The 18076-nt window shown below is 41.6% G+C and overlaps 1 protein-coding gene across 6 annotated transcripts in view; it reads right to left on the reverse strand.

The window, feature by feature from the left end:
* The window catches only part of CACNA2D1 (calcium voltage-gated channel auxiliary subunit alpha2delta 1), a 558706-nt gene that overhangs the window by 240939 nt on the left and 299691 nt on the right, over positions 1 to 18076 (reverse strand). The window lies entirely within an intron of this gene.

Raw genomic sequence — 18076 nt, forward strand, 5'->3', positions numbered from 1 at the left:
AGGAGGAAACTTATCAAGTTGTCACAACTGTAAATAAATATATTTTCCCTGCCATTGCAAATCAACACGTTAACCTCATGACAGGAGAAAAATACTCCAACATACACATCAACATTACTGCACTGTGATATGAAAAAGGCTATCTAATCAGATTAAAAGTACAGTTCCACACCTACAGAAAATAAGTATGTACAAATGATAGTACATTTCCACCAAGCTTTTTTTCTGGTTATATGCCCTGAAAAAGGTAATACAGCTAAAAGGAAATGAAACAGATTAATTAATTCTTCTGTACTTTTTAGTACAATTATTTGTTGATACTATGATCTGGTTTAAAAAAAAAGACTAAAGCATGAAAAATCATAAACAATGGCTTGAAGAACAATAAATGCACTAAAGCATCCAATGCAAGTACAGTGGAGTACCCTCAGCTGGTATAGTCAGAACAGTACTGAGCACTGCAAACTCCAAAATAATATTCCAGAATTAGGGAGGACTCTACAATGAAAAGGATTAAGGACATGGGGGGGAAAAACCCTTCATATGAAGACTGATTGAAAAGATTAGGATGGCTTACCTTTTTAAAAGAAAAAAAACTAAGGGCATAAAAATATATAAAACAATGAATTGTATAAAAAAGGTAGATCAGGATTTTCTCATCCTTTTGTCTTCTTCCACAAGAACAAAGGGAAATTCAAAATGGTTGCAAATTCAAACTGATACAACACATGGTGTATGTAAAATGTGTTACTGGTCATCATTCAGGCCAATGATTTATTGAGATTCAAAGAAGGATTAGCTATTTATAAACGTGAAAGTGAACATAGCTTATTATGAATAATATAAATCTAATTACTGTGGGAATTCTCTAAATTCATTTCTATTGCATTGTGAAGTTTTGTAGCATCAGTACAATTTCAGCAGACTTCCTGGGTGCAAGTAGGGGAATCACAGTTTTTTGGTTTCCTCAACCTGTGGTTGTTCAGATTTAGCCGATTTTGTCAGAATCTTTGCATCATTACAGGGCATGTGCTGCATGGATAATGGATATAAATTAAGTTCTAACAGTAGTGTGTAACAGAATAAAGCATTAGAAGTGTTTTTTTGGTCAAAACTAGTGTACTCAGCACCTTGCAGCAGAACTGCTACTAGGAATTCTGGGACTTTAAGCAGGGGGAAGAGGGTATATTATTTAGCATTGGAGACTTATGTCCCTGCACACAGGCCACTGCTGCAGCACCATAGGCTGTTACTTTTATATGGTGTGGGTTCTATGAGGCTGTCATTCTCCAGCCCTCCATAATCAGTGCCTGATGATATAGGTGATACATGGGGGGGACACACGTCCCCCCAGAGATTGACCCTTCCCAACTGGGGAGTGGGGGGAGATGGTCGGTGACCCCCTGAGCACTTCCAGTTTTGCGATTGGCCCCTGGTGGTCCCCCCCCACCGCCCCAGCCAGCAATCAGCCGCTGGTGTACTCCCAGTATCAGGAGGCATCAGTCGCTCATGCCTGGTGACCACCATAGCTGCATCCAGGAGGGGAGCACATGCCTGTTGTGGTGTCTCAAAGCAGTTTGAAATGCTGCAAGAGGCACACCAGGAACAAAAAAATGTTCCTGTTGCTGCATATTTGTAGTGTGGACTCTAATTTTGATACCAGGGAATCCCGCTATCAGAAAAAAAAAACCCACCCTGGAAAAAAGCAGCACAGGGCATGGGTAAGTTGAGGCCTGGAAAGTCTCAGAGTCTTAAGCTTTGTCCCAGGTAAGTAGAGACCTGGGGGTGGGGGGACTGTGGGTATGGTGGAGCTATGGGGGGGGCAATTTTTCAGGAGGGTTGGGCCTGCCGCCTGCTCCTCTGCATGGTGCACACCTCCCCCTGCAGTGTAGCAGCAGCTATTGGGGTACTCAGGGTCCACTGCCACCTCAGACATGGGGGCTGCACATGGCACACAGTGGTGGCCCAACCTAGTGGTATACACCCTTGCAGAAAAGCAGGTTGTCTCTTGTTGTCACCATGGCTCCCAGTACCATGTGCAAGGGCCACACACTATTGGGCTGGGCCAGGTCCTGCCTCCATGGAGCCAGCCTGGCCCAAAGGTGTGGAGGGCATGTGGAAATAGGACCCAGCGTGGCCTGATAGTACACATCCCCTGCACGAAGTGCTGGGAGACAGCAAGAGCCAGTCTGGTTCTGTGTGAGGGCATGCACCAGTAGCCCAAGCCAGCTGTGTGTGCCATGTGAAGCCCTTGTGTCTCAGATGGCAGTGGGCCATGAGCACCCTGACAGCTGCTGCTGCTACAAGGGGAGCTGTGTGCCATGAAGAGGAATAAGCAGGGGATACACTCCTCCTGAACAGTCACCCCACCCCCACAATCCCTGGAGCAATCCTCTGGAGCAGCAGAGACACAGGGCAGGCATAGAGATACTCTGACCACCCATAAGTCCCTTAACCCCACAATCTACCCACAAACCCCACACCCCCACCCATGAAACCCACACCCCCAAATCATCCCCACAAACCCCACGTCCACAAACCCTCCTCCCCAAACTCCTGCACAAGCCCCATACCTCCCCATAAATCTCACCCCACAAACCCTGTACCTCTTGCTCCCCAAGCCACACACCCCCCCAAATCTCACACCCTGTGTACTCAGCCACTAGACAGAACAGGACAGGAACTGCTGGCAAAAGCCACAACTGCAAGAAAACTGCTGCACTGCAGGCCTGTCCCATGCTCACTCCAGTGCTGAGAGATGCAGCCCTAGCCTGGAGGGCTGGGGAGCGGGCTCCTAGTCCCAAGAACCACTTAGGTGTGTGATGGAATGGGGGGGGAAGTGGAGGTGGCAGCAGGGGGTGTGTGTGTGTGTGTGTGTGTGTGTGTGTGTGTGTGTGTGTGTGTGAGGGAGAGAGAGATAGGGGTTAGGAATGGGGGAACGCTCTGGGTAGGAGAGGCCACCAGAGCTGGGCTTGGAGCCCCCCTGCCCCGCTAAAGCAGCCTGTGCAGGGGGAGGACAGCGCAGAAGGGAAGGTGCTTGCCCAGCCCAGTCCCTAGGCCCTAGTCAAGGGCTTTCCAGGAATGGCATGGGGATCATTGATGCCTGGGCACAAGCACAGAAAGCAGAACAGTAATGGTTGGCAATGTTCAGAGCCACAAAGCAGTGGGTGGAACAGCTGCAGCTAGACTCCTGTCCTGGTGCTGGGATGCAGCACAAATTTTGGGTATTTTAATGAGACAATTTGGGGGTTTTTTATGAGGCAACTTGCACTTTTTAAACAGGGAACACCAGGAACTCTGCTGGTGAGACAAGTGGCGTGATCTGAGCAGATAAGCCTGACCAAGGCCAGTACTGGGGACCCAGCTGGAGGGCAGACAAGGTGGCTGACCTCCTAGCCAGTTCACACTTTGACAGCTCAAAGTGAGCCACCATAACAAGCAAATCTTCTGGGCAATAGATGCCCAGATGGCAGAGCAGAGTCACCAGGAAACATGACAGCAGTGCTGCCCAAAGGTGCTTCACATGACAGCAGTGCTGAAGCCCACCAGCAGCTAGCCCGGAGGCACAGGCATCTCTGTTGTACTGCCCATACCACAGCCCAGGTGACTGTGAAGTCTCCATCTGGGTCTGGCAGATATGCAGGCATGTGGCCGCAGGTCCGAGGCGGCAGATGCTGTCGCAGGTAGCAGGAAGTCAGCAGCCCCCATTGCCAAACTGCTGCAGTGGTTAGAGGGTGCAGGGGCCACTCTAGGTTAGGGCTGATTCAGCAGTCCAGCTGGCACAAGGGGCTAGTGTCCCCAGATAACAACTGACTGAGCCTCAGAACCTCCTGGGGTAAGTGGTCTCACCAACTTCATTTGCAGGCCTATCTGGTGTATACATTTTCATTTATTTTCTGGCAGAAGTAGTGGAAACATGACAAAAGCTAATTTTGATTAAAATTTAGGTTTTCCAATACACCAAAATGGCATGATTTAAAACCAATCTCTTACTTCACTTTGAGTAACTACAGCCTCCTATTTCCAGTTGTGCTTCATGTAAACCTGGCATTTTACTAACAGAATTGTACTCTCTAATCATCATGCAGAAGGGAACACGTAGCATAAGGATGTATTTTGTATGACGCGGTATTACATATTCCTTGAAATTCTTAGTTTGGTTAATGTAATTGGAGACTAGGATAAAGCAATTTGGTAGATTTTAGTCTCAGATTAAATACTGCTTTCCATCAAGCACTATGGTCTTTCACTTTATTTCTCTCTCGCTCACTCATTTTAAAAAGTGCACATCACTTGGGGGAGACTTACAACCCACTCCTATAAATGTTCTGCCTCTTTAAACAATTGTGCAAGTTTTAGTTCAGCGTTTAATGAGTGCTCTAAGAGATTTCAAAAGCATGCCTTGAAACAGCCCATTTTAAAAAGACAATCTCTTTTATGAATTACATGAAAGGGACATGGATAGTTAAATTTTCAGTTAATCAAGACTTCAGAGAGAATTTACCATTAACGGTGCAAACATGCTGCTGTAAATAGAGATTTTTCTTTTTTACCTTTGAAAATATGATTTTGGTAAATTTTTAGTATTCATCACAGCAAAAGGCTGCCAGCATTGGAGACTGTTGGAATGGAGTGGGGGCGTGCTTCACCCTCCTGCCACCCCTTACCCCTGCACCCTCCCGGCAGTGGCTTCAGTTTTGGCAGCAGTGAGGGCAGAGAAGATGGGGAAGGAGAAGCAGCTGGTGGTTCATTGCTGTGGGTGAGGAAAGCTCACCACCTTTTCTTCCCACTGAATATCAAGGCTTCTCATATGCTGGTAGCAAAAAAGAAGATGACATCACACCCAGCAGCAGGAGACTTCTGACTGTACAGTGTGTGCCACCACGTCCCAAGGTGCAGTACTGGCCGGTTATGACTCTGGGCCAATGCACTAAGCCTTGTTAGCCCGAACAACCTGAGATACTTTTACAGACAAAATGAAAATAAGCTTTTGCTTTATCTTACTTCTTAATGGATTTTGCAAATTACTTAAACCTAGATCTCATTGCTTGCATGTCTTGCCTAAGGATCTCTCTAAGACACTCTTCTAAATATCTAAGATCAAAAGATTTTTGCCAGGCCTTGTCTCAAAAATCACTAGGAATGAAATCCTTCAAAACCTGCCACACAGAGAAAATGAATAGACTTCTGATACTTCAAATCCCATTACTAATTTACAAAGTACAGACAAATCCATACTCTGAAGTACACTTGAAGAATGCTTTCTGATGCATTTCTAATTGATTGGGAGATTGATTGTGTGCCTCATTTTGCAAGCTGCAATCACAGTTTTTTCATATTTTATATATAGGTTCTCTTCAACCTCTATGATATCAGGGTGACCTTCTTGAAAACCACTTGGGGGGGGGGGGAGGGGGGAAGCTAGTTTTTAGTCCGCAAGAAAAAGAACCCCAAATAGACACTTAATATTTTAATTTTCCTGCCCATAAGCAATTGAAAATTTTTTGTAGATTAATTAAAATTTTAAAACCTTGTAAAATTATATTTTCTATAAACCTGCAACACATAAGTAAATAATCTATTTGTCAAAGGCACGGACTAAAATCACTCATGTTCCACCTACTATTTAAATAACAGTTGCCTGATCATCATCTATATAGGTTCTCAGCAATTCCTGCACGCCAAAGAAACGTGTGTCAGTGTGTCAAATTGCCTGGAAAGCAGAACTAAACAATAAGTAAATAAATAAAATAAAGTGCTTTCATTTTACACAAAAAGAATAACATTTTAAATTGAATTTCTTACTGAATCAGGAAGGAAAGAACATTTAAACAAAATCAGATTCTTGTTTCTACACAGATTTCCAATTAACTCAATGGGTTTCTGTTTCTACATAGTCGATAAGAGAATCAAGGACTAAGTAACTGAAAGAAAGAATGGGGCCAGGATGAGATAATAAGATGATGAAACCAAATAGAAAGTTAGTATTGTGCTATCTTGGTGGTTACAAGCTTTATTTATTTATTTAAATATTATCTGAATTTCTATGCCTTGGCACAGAAAGCAAGCACATAGGCATGTAGTTAAGAAAAGGTATAAAGTAGCCAGTCCAATAAAACAAGTTTGGAGCAAAGTATGATGCAACGTGTACATGTTTAATCAGATATAAAAATGTTTCACTTTCGTGACAAATTAAAATTTAAAACTGCTTCCAGTAAAAGTGTGGCGGATTATAGAATAAATAATATAATCCAGTAATACAGGCAAATTCTTAAAAATAAACAATATATTGATATTCAAAGAATGGATTATTAGCTGTTAAAATAATCTGCATCTTGAAGGAAGAAAAGCCACACCACCACTTTCCAATTTGGAAAAAAAAGTGACATTAATTAATGATCAAGTATAATTTGCTATGTCAAGCTCATTTCTTTAAAATAAGCCACTTTTTTTTTTCCTGTTATGCAACAAGTTTGCCTTCACTTTGAGCTAACCTTGATGGTGGCTGTACATCAACAAAATTAAAATGTGTTGTACAACACGCCTGTGTCTGCAATTTATTTTCCTGCAGTGTGCTGCTGCCATCTCAAACCTTTAGTGGATCTCTCAACCTCTGTTTCCTTACAACACTGATAATTTCAAACACTTCAGTGCTGAACAAAGAGATTGGAGAGCATCTGTAGAACAGGAAGGAGGGAGAAAAACAAACTATCTGAACTAAAGGTGCTAATGTACTAATTTGGTTTCCAAGATCCTGTTTTCCATCTTTTCTTTATTCTGCACCGCCCCCTCCCCACTTCAGTCTTGCTCTTTCAAAAATGTTGAACAATGCTTATTCAGTTCAGCCACTGGCCTTGAGAACTTGTTCTACAGCCGTCACTGCTCTCCTTGACTTCTGCAATGCACCATTATTTATACACAGCATTATTTACATAAGGCAGGTATTAATCATAGACCAGGTTTGAGCTGTATTAGAAAAAGTTTATCCAAACCTAAGAGAAAACTTTAGTTCCTGACCACTGTATTTATCTGGTATCTTTAAAAAAGAAAAAAAAAATGTGATTTCATAGTTAAAGGGGCTCCTCTTAGCCTGAACCATACAACAGGTGTCCTGTCTGAACCCAACAGACTTGCAAAAGTGTTACTGCAAGTTGCTAACGCTCTAAAATAAAGCAAGATCCTTGGTGGGGAGGAGAAAGATAACAGCTAGATCTGTCATCTATGGTAATAAAATGGTGTTACTGAATGCTTGTCTCCAGGCTGGCAAGTAAATGTTTCTACTTCACCTCTGCATTTAAGCTACTGGCAGGAGACCATTATCCTGTGACTTTCTATTACAATATTATTTCAGACATCTATGTACAACAAAACCTTTTTAAAGGATTAAATGCTGCTTTCCAGTTATACTCTCTGAAAATCAGCATTAAAAGGGTTTTTGTTGGAGACCAAGGAAGGATATCCACTATGTCAATATTGACAGCCTGGTAACGTATAAGCAATTCTATACACAAAGCATTTTGGTGAAGACAGAGGCATTTTCTGCATGGTCAATTTTTAGAAAGCTTCTAACTAACATCATGTGAAATAACTAACCTGATGATAATGCTAGGTTTGCAAAATTAAGTAATTTAATAAGGAATTAGACAACATTGGTTCGTATGTAATATGTTTAACTCAGCTCTTAAAGCACTCTACAAAGGGCATATTTTTAACGTGTACAAGGAAGTTTAGTAACTTCTCAAGGTCATGCAGCAGGCCAGTGGCAAAAATAGAAGAGTGAGAACCCGATCTTCTGATTCTCAATCTAGTGTCCTGCCTGTGGTTGCACTGCCTTTTGAGCAGTTAGGGATAACATGAAAAAAGGAATTACATTTCATGAAAATTATACTGGCTAATAAATTAAACCAAATCGTTTAACTATAAGATCCTACATTACTGAAGTGGTAGTATGTGAGGGAGATTGTAGCCATGATGGTCCAGTAATTATGCAAGAAATAAGGCCCTTTTTTTTGGCAAGGGAGTAGAAGGGGATGGGAGCAGCAATATATCTTTTACTGACCAACTGGGTGGTTGGAATAAAGTTAGACAAGCTTTTGGATGCAAGCCATTCTGAATTCTTCATATTACTGAAGCAAACTCATAGTTAAAAAGATATGCAGCCATAAAAGTCATTTAAAAACATACAGACAGAATACAGAAACAGCTTGTTACTACGGCAGCTTGTCACTACTGCAGATACAGGAATGTAAAAGGGGAGCAAATAGAGAGCAAATGAATATATTACTAAGTTTTCAGGTACAAAATGTTAAAAAAGTGATCCATAATTATATGCTGATTTTTGTTGCTTAACTAAAAATCCCAAGTTTTGGACATTACTAATAGTAAAAATTTACAAACAATGGGAATTCCAAAGCACTTTACACCCTCTCATCTGAAAGCCCTTAAATTCAGCAAAAGAAAAATGAAGGTAATAGGGAAAGGAAATCATGTCAAAGATCAGAGAGGGAGAGAAGAGAGAGGCAGAGCCGGATGTAAAATCTCAGGCTTCCTGACCCTTATCCCTGTTATCTCACCAGTTTTTTGCACAGGTTTAGAGTGATCAAGCACAGGTTGCTTCTCTTGTTTTCTAAGGCTATACATTTAAGCAGTATTTTACTAGCAGAATTCTGTAAAAGGTAAATTCAGCACATTCAATATCTATTTTACAGTGGTGTGATTAAATTTAGTCTGACAGATACCGGTTGCTTTCCCTGACAAGGTAGAAAATCAATGGTGGCCAAATAGAAGCTCTTAAGGGTAGCTTACAAAAAGCAAGCATCACTGTCTGCAAGGATTATCTTTCTCCACAGTGTTCCATTACAATCCAAAGGACTGAACATTCCCAGAGTAGGTAATATATTTATACATCTTTCATTTTCTTGTGAAATGATACATTACATTAAAAAACTATAGACATTAATTTAGTAAAATGCAGTAATGACCTGTCAACCCTTGAAGGACAAGCTGTTTTGTGATAACAGAGGCATTATTTTAAAGGTAAAACAATGTTTATAATTTGACTACATTGAATTTTATATAACTAGTTTAACTATTCCTAGGTATTCCATAAGACATGCAATTGGAAGGGACTTCCTAGTCATCCAGTCCCATGTTATTGCAGGCAATTATGTCACGTGATTCCCCAAACTAAAATAGGTTAATACCATTAAATCATCAGCAGTTAGCGCAGTATTCATCTATCAGCACTTGGTAGAAAGGAACAACGGTCCTGTAGTTAAGCACCCTTCTTACTGTAAGACCCGAGATTTAGGGACTAGAAAAGCTTTATTTTGTAAGGGACATTTTTGTCTAATGGAATCCCTCCAGTCTTGCTCATAATTACTCCAGTGTCAATTCCTACCACTCACATATTATATATAATGTTCAGTGAAAATACTATAGAAATGCTGCATTTCTTTTCATTGATCACAAAACCTTACTTTTCACTAATAAAACTTAGATAATACAACTTCAACTTGCAATGACTCTATACTGTTTAGGGCCCCACAGCATTTCTATATTTTACTTACAATTCTCGCTTTTTTCTATGAAAATGTCCATATGCAGTCAGACCTGCATAATATCACAACTCCTTATATCACACTCAGACTATAATCAGAACTTTAATTATCAGAAGCTGACTTCTACATATAATAATGCAAACAATGTTTATTGTCACTCTCAACGTTGTCAGAAATGCCAACAACTTAAGTGATCTCACTAGTTAAAATTACCATTCAGTGTCAAAATTATTGAATCATTGTTCCAAGATTGAATCCATTAGCAGACACTTATTGACAAAAGAAATTTGCCTTGTAGAAGGAATATACACATAGATGTACAACATGAATTTTCTCTTTCCTGGAAGATAGGTTTGTCAGGCTCTTGCTTAACCTGCGGGAATTTAAGGTACCACAAAAGCTTGAGTGTAGCTTATCTTTTGTGCTCACACCTGGTTTACCTTGCAGTTAAGTCCATAGCGTGCATCAGGTCTTACCACATACTGTGACTTGTAGGCTGAGCTTGTGAAACTTGTGGGGGGTGGGGGGGGACGACTTAAAAATGAATGAAATGTTCAGAGTGAGGAAAGCACTGGCGTGGTACCACTTGTGTGGGAAAGGCTGGAGACGCTATTTTTGGATTATAAGCCTGTGCTCCCTTCACTTCAGTAGCATGTTATTTTACCATACAAAACCATGATTTGTAGGCTTTTTACTTCATTTATGTTCGCTATTAAATAAACGGTCATTATAAGTTCACAAAAATGTACAAAAAGCAGCAGCGTTTAAAATCTAGCCCCTCCACATTTCAAAGTGCCTTCCTCGGTGAATCAATTAAGACCTGACTAAGTTCTGTTGTGTAACCCTAGTTATTGTCAACTGTGCTTAAAATCACAGGCTTTTCTTGGTCCCATACATGCAACAGTGCTAGGGTCTTACAGTTTGTATGTGTGTGCATACACGCAAACACATATGTACATTCAAGTAATAACAACAACAGATCAAATAATAAAACACTATTATTGTTGTTATTTAAAAGTTTTCCTAGAGCAATATTTTCCACAGACTTTTATGTAAGCACAGACAAATGCTTCTTAACTACCATACAGTCATAGAATCAAAGGACCGAAAGGGACCTGGTAGATCATCAAGTCCGGTCCCCTGCCATGGGCAAGAGGTAACTGGGCTCAAACAAGTTCAATGAGGTGCTTGTCCAGCCTCCTCTTGAACACAATCCAGGGATGGCAACTGCCCCACCTCTGCTGGGAGTGTGTTCTAGATATCTATATGGAAAAAGTTTGTTCTTATGTCCAGCCTAAATTTTTCCTCAAGTAGCTTGTGCCCATTGTACCTTGTCTTCCTAAGGGGTGCCTTTCTGAAGAGTTGTTCCCTTAGATCTTGGTGTTCGCCCTGACATACTTGTAGGCAGCTATCAGCACACCTCTCAGTCTTCTCTTGCTCAGACTGAACAAACCCAGTTCCTGGAGTCTCTCTTTATAGGGCAGTTGTGGGCAAGTATTTCGGGTGGAGGGCCACTTACTGAGTTTTGGTAAGCCATCGAGGGTCACCTGACAGGCAGCCAGGGGCACATAAATCTTAATTTTCTAATTTTTTTTTAGGGACCCCGTGGGCTGGATAGAATGGCCTGGCGGGCCACATTTTGCACACCCCTGTCATAGGGCCTATCCTCCAGCCTCCTAATCATACAGGTGGCCCTTCTCTGTAACCTTTTGAGCTTATCCACATCCTTCTTCCAAGTGTGGTGCCCAGAACTGGACACAGTACTCCAGCTGTGGCCTCATCAATGCCAAATAGAGGGGGTGGAGGCACCTCCCTGGATCTTTTTGCAAAACATCTGCTGATTTGCCCTGCTGGCGACTTCATCACACTGATGGCTCACATTCATCCTCTGGTCGATTATCAATGACAGGTCCCTTTCAGATGCAGTGTTAGCCAGTAGAACACCACTCATCACTGGGTTCTTCCTACCCAGATGAAGGCACTTGCCCTATTGAACCTCATCTGATTGCACCGAGCCCACAAAACCAGCTGTCAAGGTCATCCTGGATCCTTATCCTGTCCTCAGATGTACCCGCATTTCCCAACAGCTTGGTGTCATCTGCAAACTTAATCATTGTGCTTTCCACTCCCTCTTCTAAGTCATTGAAAAAGATGTTAAAGAGCATGAGCCCAAGCACTGATCCCTGGGGGACACCACTAGAGATGGCCCTCCAGGATGAGGCCAGCCCATTGATTACAACTCACTGGGATTGGCCTCTGAGCCAGTTGCCAACCCACCTCATTGTAGACTGGTCAAGGCCAGTATCCTCCAACTTAATTGGAGCCTGAGCTCTTGGGAACTAATTTTTTGGTTGGCTAAGACCTCTAACGTTATTATATTTGAGTTAAAAAAAGAAAAGAATAGGTCTACTTCAAAGGGGGGCGGGGGGGAAAAAATACCTGCTGCCGGTTACATAAAATATAGAGTGGTCCTGCAATGTTAAAGAAAAGGTAAAACAGTATCATTGTTTACATGCACATCAAGATATAATTTATAGTTTGCACCCTGGAATTTCAAATCAAGAGAGATCTCGATGGCTAGAAAATGTAAATTTCTCTTGCTGGAGAGAGCTGCAGGAAATAAAATTTGAAGATAATAAAGAAATAATGTAACAGCTATACCATATACCTCTCAGCAGATCGCCACTAAACACAGAAAAAATATCCTGCAATGAAGGTTCTCATTTATTAACTGTACAAGCTATTAGTCAGGATGAAACTAATGGTCTATCTGGGACATAATTCCAACTCATTTGTAAGATGTCAATAGGAAATTTTGTTCAAACATCTAATTGTAAAATGGTATTTTTATCATTACTTTTGGTTCATTTCCATTTATATTTTAATATTTGGGAACCTCAGATTTGACAGCACTAAAATATGCACTATAGCAAATGGTCACAAGAAAGGTAAGGAAACAGTTTTAGGATGAAAGTATCAGCAACAGTTTTCTTTAAACTAAATATTTTAATTCCTATTAAAATCAATTGTATTAAAAACACTGAATTTGACCTCAAATCATCCTATAATGAAGAATGTCCTTAAAAGGCCAGGTTCTGACATTAGTTTAAATTATTGTAATACTGATATAACTCAAACCAGAATCTTTCAAACATGACTATATTAAAAATAGTGTTGTCGCTTTTTAACGGATTTACCAACATGCAACTCCATCATATAGAAACTTCTGTCAGAACTCAGTAACTCGGTCACATCCAATAATGCTGCTACTGGCTGACAGAGATGGAAAACATCAAAATCAGCTATAAAAGTATTTGCTGTGCTCATGTCTCTTGCTGTGCAATGGATACAGACTTGAAAATATTGACAGGCTTTGCAAAACTTTAACCACGTGAAAGACAGATAGGAAAGATCTTATTTCTAACTCAATAGTGGAATGCTAGCCTGGGGTTGGTTCACTACTTAACTAATCAATCAAGAGTCTAGTTTTATTCAGCTGCAATTTTGAGTCAGTTCACTCACTGAATCCCTACTACCAACACCCTCCCCACCCTCCAGGAGTAGCAGTATTTTGTGATCCCATGCCATGCATATTAAAATCAAAGCTATCGCACCCGAGGCCATCAGTTCCATAAACAGTTCAAAGTGATATTATTTCTATAACTTTATAAATATGACAGTGGTGGGGTTTCCTAGTGAAAACCAATTTCTTACCTTTAGTAATTAAGTTTCCCCAAGAAAGGTTCTTCCCAGAAATCCCATTCTTGGCATATATGGATGCCATACACGTAAGATTAGCCTCAGAACAACAGTATCTATCCGAGCTGTTCCACATTTCAGGGTACTAAAGGCAGAGCAGTCACTTTCAGGAAATCATGGGATTTTATTGTGTCATAGGCCATGTTTGTACAAGCGTGGACATGTGGTTCCCTGGGGACAACTAGCCATGGGACAACTTGTGCCACCACTAGTTGTCCCTGGGGAATGCCTGTGCCATGCACACTCTGATGTGTCAGCTTGCCCTGGGTGGGGTAGGGGAGGCTGGTGCCAGCACTGGGCTGGCACCAGCACCTTTACCTGGGGTCCTTTGGGCCTCCTGGGGCAGCAGAAGTGGCAACCCTGACACTTGGAGCCTGGCCAGCAGCCGGAGTATGGCTCCAGCTGGCTAGGCGCTGGTTTTGAGTGTCACATGCTACCCCCGTGTGTGCCGCTCCACCTTTTTTTGTGCGGGTTTTTTTGACCCCTAGATATCCAGAGGTCAACAAAACCCTCTCACACTGCTCCCCTGCAGTGCAGAGAACAACTGAATGTGTGGTATGTGGCACCGCAAACATGTCTCCAACACCACCTACCATAAGGATGCTGGACATGGCCATACTGAACAATGACTGAAGGGAAGTAGTTTAGTAAAGTTAATACCTAAATACAGAGCAAAGTGAGATGCCTAGACAGAAAACCTCTTCCACCCTGTGGCTTTCTACCATGGAGGAGGATATTCTACATGTCAGCTAAAAACACCTTCTAGAAGATGGTGCAAAACCATTCTAGGATTCAAGGCAGGAAGAGAAGGGCACTTCTTAGCAAGCGTGACCCACACTCTGGAACCAAAAAAATCAGCACTTGTTATTCTGACAAGTCAAATGATGTCACAGTTGGAAATGCCCATCCATGGAAAGTATTAAGGACAGCAGTCAGAGAATGACTACCCATGATATCACAGGAAAGACTTGTGTAAATCTTCTAGCTTGCTCTGGAGACTTATGTTTCATACAGCTGTGAGGTATGGTAAAGAGTATACCAACTCCACAAGTGAATCATTCTTCCTTGCCTACTGATGCATTTAATTTCTGTACTTTTGTCCATTAAAATCTGCATGATGAGATCCTGGGGAGTGGCAGACAGACTAGCACACAAGAGGAACTAAACTGAGCTTCAGGATATTTAAGCACAGATTGGTAGAAACTTGGAGTAGTTGAGAAATGAACAATTCATCCCCTGGTTGAGAGGGGAGTGAAGAAAAGGACACCATTACAATTCCTCAGTGCCTAAGTCATTCAGTCTAAACAGTCAGAGGAGTCTGACATGCAGAGTGATATTGGTATATGCTGTGAACAAGTTCTATAAATATATTCCTGTGATCAATGAAATTGAAGAAAGTTTTCTACTGCATTCTAGGATGCACACAAAAAGCTGACTGATGATCTATATCACAGTCTGGAAATGCAACCCAACCCCCAGTGGAGAAAGCAGGTGAGAAGAGGGGAGTCCCTGATACTGCCCTGGGAGGAAGCCAAAAAAAAATCTTTAATTGTAGGTTCAGATCTTTTTGGTGTGCTGGATGTGATGTCAGGATCTAAGTAATTGCCTAGACTGTTAGATACATTGTTTCTTCCTGCTTTCTGATAGTACTAGGACTGTGGAAGAGCGAGGTCTAAGGGAATTTGCACCAAATTACCATTTCAGGCTTATAGATGGAAGCTTCAGCTGTATAGTCTTTTCCAGCAAAAACAGTATTAGGCACTCTTCACTCTTCTACAAGGCTGTCTTAGAGAATACAAAGGAATACTGAAAAACAGTATCTTCCAGGCAGTTCAGACATAGAAAGTGGTCACTGATGATCAACATGGGACAGTCATATGATAGTCAATTTTTGAACTGAGGAAACTTGGGAGACCACCGTGACATGCAGGGTAGCAAGAAAGTGGAAAGGACCTGCAGTTGGGTGCACCAAAAGACAGATTTTCTTTCATTTAAAAGGCACAGACACTGGGTGGAGGTTCCATTTCACACTATTTGGTGGCCAAAATGGACTGAACAACAGCTGTGCCTGGCTTTTTCCAGCAAACACTTATTAAGCCAGCTACAACACCTTGGAAGATGTTAGATGACCCGTAACACTTGACTGTTTGAAACTACTTAAACTTAATGAAAAATCACTTCTATTTAATCAAAACTCAATAATTTTAAATATATTTCCTCCCATTAATGTAGAAAACAATCAACTCCTATAGACAATAAAGAAAAATATGTTTTAAATATTGCAGTTTACAAGTTATCTATAACTCATAAGTAGGCAATGGGTTAGCTCTTTTTAAATGTCCACCAAATTCCATTGTCAATTATTTTGGAAGCAATTGATGATGTTTTTATATACTGCATACAGATGCATTTCGTAGCATTATATTAGTGGCAGATGACCACCATTAGGATCTGAGATTCAGTTTGCCAAAATGCTGATTTTTGTCTGAACTGGTTGATCATTGGAACTATAAGCTCAGTCCAGCACTCTAATGGTAAGAGGGTCATGCAGAATTTAGAGAATTTTTCTCTTCATCACAGAGTTAAGAAAGGGAAAAAAAATACAAAAAATAAACTTCTTTGACTGCCCTAACCTTCCCTCCAAACATGTTTATGGTAATGTCAGGGTTCCTCTACATGCTACAGGTATGGTGCAATTACCTGGTTAATTGTGCAATCACCTGGAGTCCAGCTACATGTGCAAAATAGCTATCATACAATAAAAAAAACTCCAACCAGCTATAGAGTTAGACTTCAAAAATGTGTGTTATCTTTACAGCTGGTTGCAACTAAGCATTATTTTGCATGTGTAACAGGGCCTGCTTTGCATCTCAGAGTGCCTTCAGCTGACAGGGCTTTCAGCTGCAGTGGTACACCTATGGCTGTCCATCATTTTGACAGATGAAAGGAGATGCGACATCAGTCAGTCAATGGCAGTGGTACAGGAGAAGAACCCAATGCACAAGCAGCAAGCCCTCCATGGTGCCTACAGGCCCACTCGTCAGCTGGAGGTTGAAGCACACACTCTGCTTCCTGGCTCACCTGCGGGCATCAGCCTGGGCTCCCTGATGGCTCTCAGCAGTGACTGCACCAGCTTTGACCTTGCTTCTCCAGACTGAGCGGTTGTGAGCAGGGTTCCCCCAGTCATCTCCCAGTAATCCTCTAGCCCCAGAGGTTTTCCATACCCCTGGGGCAGGGAGATAGCCCCAGTGGTGATCTTCCAGCCCTGAGGATGTGTGGGGTGCCCCTGGAGCTGGGAGCCCCTCAACTGGGCTGTGTGGGGCTCCCAGCCACAGAAGTTTGTTTCTTGCCAGTGTAGGGGCACTCCCTGCACCGCCAATTAGGCACAAAGGGATCTAATGCACAATCCGACAATCACACCCTCTGCCATACACATGTGGCAGAGCAGGAGGATCAATTGTGTGAACTGTGCATTAGATCCCATTGCATCTTTACTTGGACATGTAGAGGGGGCCTTAAAGTGATGCCATAGCCATCATTTTCCAGGAATTATGTGAGAGGCAAGGATTTTTTCAGGGTGATATCTTCTATTGAGCCAACAGCATGGTTCAAATAAAGTTGGACAAGATTTTGAATACAATGCTATTCTTCATTTTATGGTTCTGGTCAGACCTTACTTCTTTGAAGCCTATTTTCCTGCTTATAATAATCTCAGTAGTTGCCTGTGATTCTTTATGGAAGGATGATAAATAATTCCAAAACATCTGTTCCTGGTATAACGTTCAGTTAAAAAAGTCTGGCTTATACTGTCAGGCGTATGCAAAACAGAAAATGCTAACTGACACCGGCCATCCCTTTGGACCTTCCACAGAGATAACTAACCAAACTCTGGAAACAGATCTTTAAAGCTTACCTCTGAGTCACTGAAAACACAATATGCAAAAATATACCCATGAAATAAATGGCCAGGCTTGAAAAATTTACTTATTTTGCCCTTATTTTTTCCCCATTTGCCAGCCCCTAAATGACTTTTTAAAATTTGCTTTAAGCAATTCTGTCAGCCTGTTTTGGAGCCGACTCTAATTTAAGATTTCATTATCTTCTCTCCTTCAGCCTCTGAATAGTCTGTCACTTGCTATACCAATCATTTGGAGGTACCCAAGCGCGCCTTTGATTTTCTAGCTACCAAGTGAGAGGAACCAAGTTTTATATTTTCGCCTTCACATGTTCTCTTGCTTTGGTGAGCTATTCTTTTCTTACCATTAAAATTGCACCACCCAATAAGGAGCTACTTCCAAAAGGCGCTGGATGCCCTCAAATTCTTTTCAAGCAAATTAAGTACTGAGGACAACCAGCACTTCATAGGACTGGACCATAAAGAGGCTAAACAAAGTAATTTGCCATTAGATGAATAATTACATAATTTAAGAGAAAAATAACCAGGAACATTATATAGAATCATAGAGAATTGTAGAGAAGTTGGGCTGGAAGGGACTTTCAGAGATCTTCTAGTCCAAACCCTGCCTGAGGCAGGGTCATCCTCATCTAACCATCCTATACAAACCATCATCTAAACTCTACTGATAATGTTTTACAGAAGCCATTTCAAAATGTATAGAGTAACAATGCTTGACATGTTTGTTTTGAACGAACTTAATTTTTTCTGAAGGTTAAAGCTGACTGTCACGGAGTCACGTAGGTGCCCCGTGACTGTGAGGGTGATTGGCAGAGCTGCCAATCACCCAGGCAGCTCAGGT

The sequence above is a fragment of the Crocodylus porosus genome, unplaced genomic scaffold (assembly GCF_001723895.1).
Source record: "Crocodylus porosus isolate Cpor-Errol unplaced genomic scaffold, CroPor_comp1, whole genome shotgun sequence".
NCBI classification, from domain to species: Eukaryota; Metazoa; Chordata; order Crocodylia; family Crocodylidae; genus Crocodylus; species Crocodylus porosus.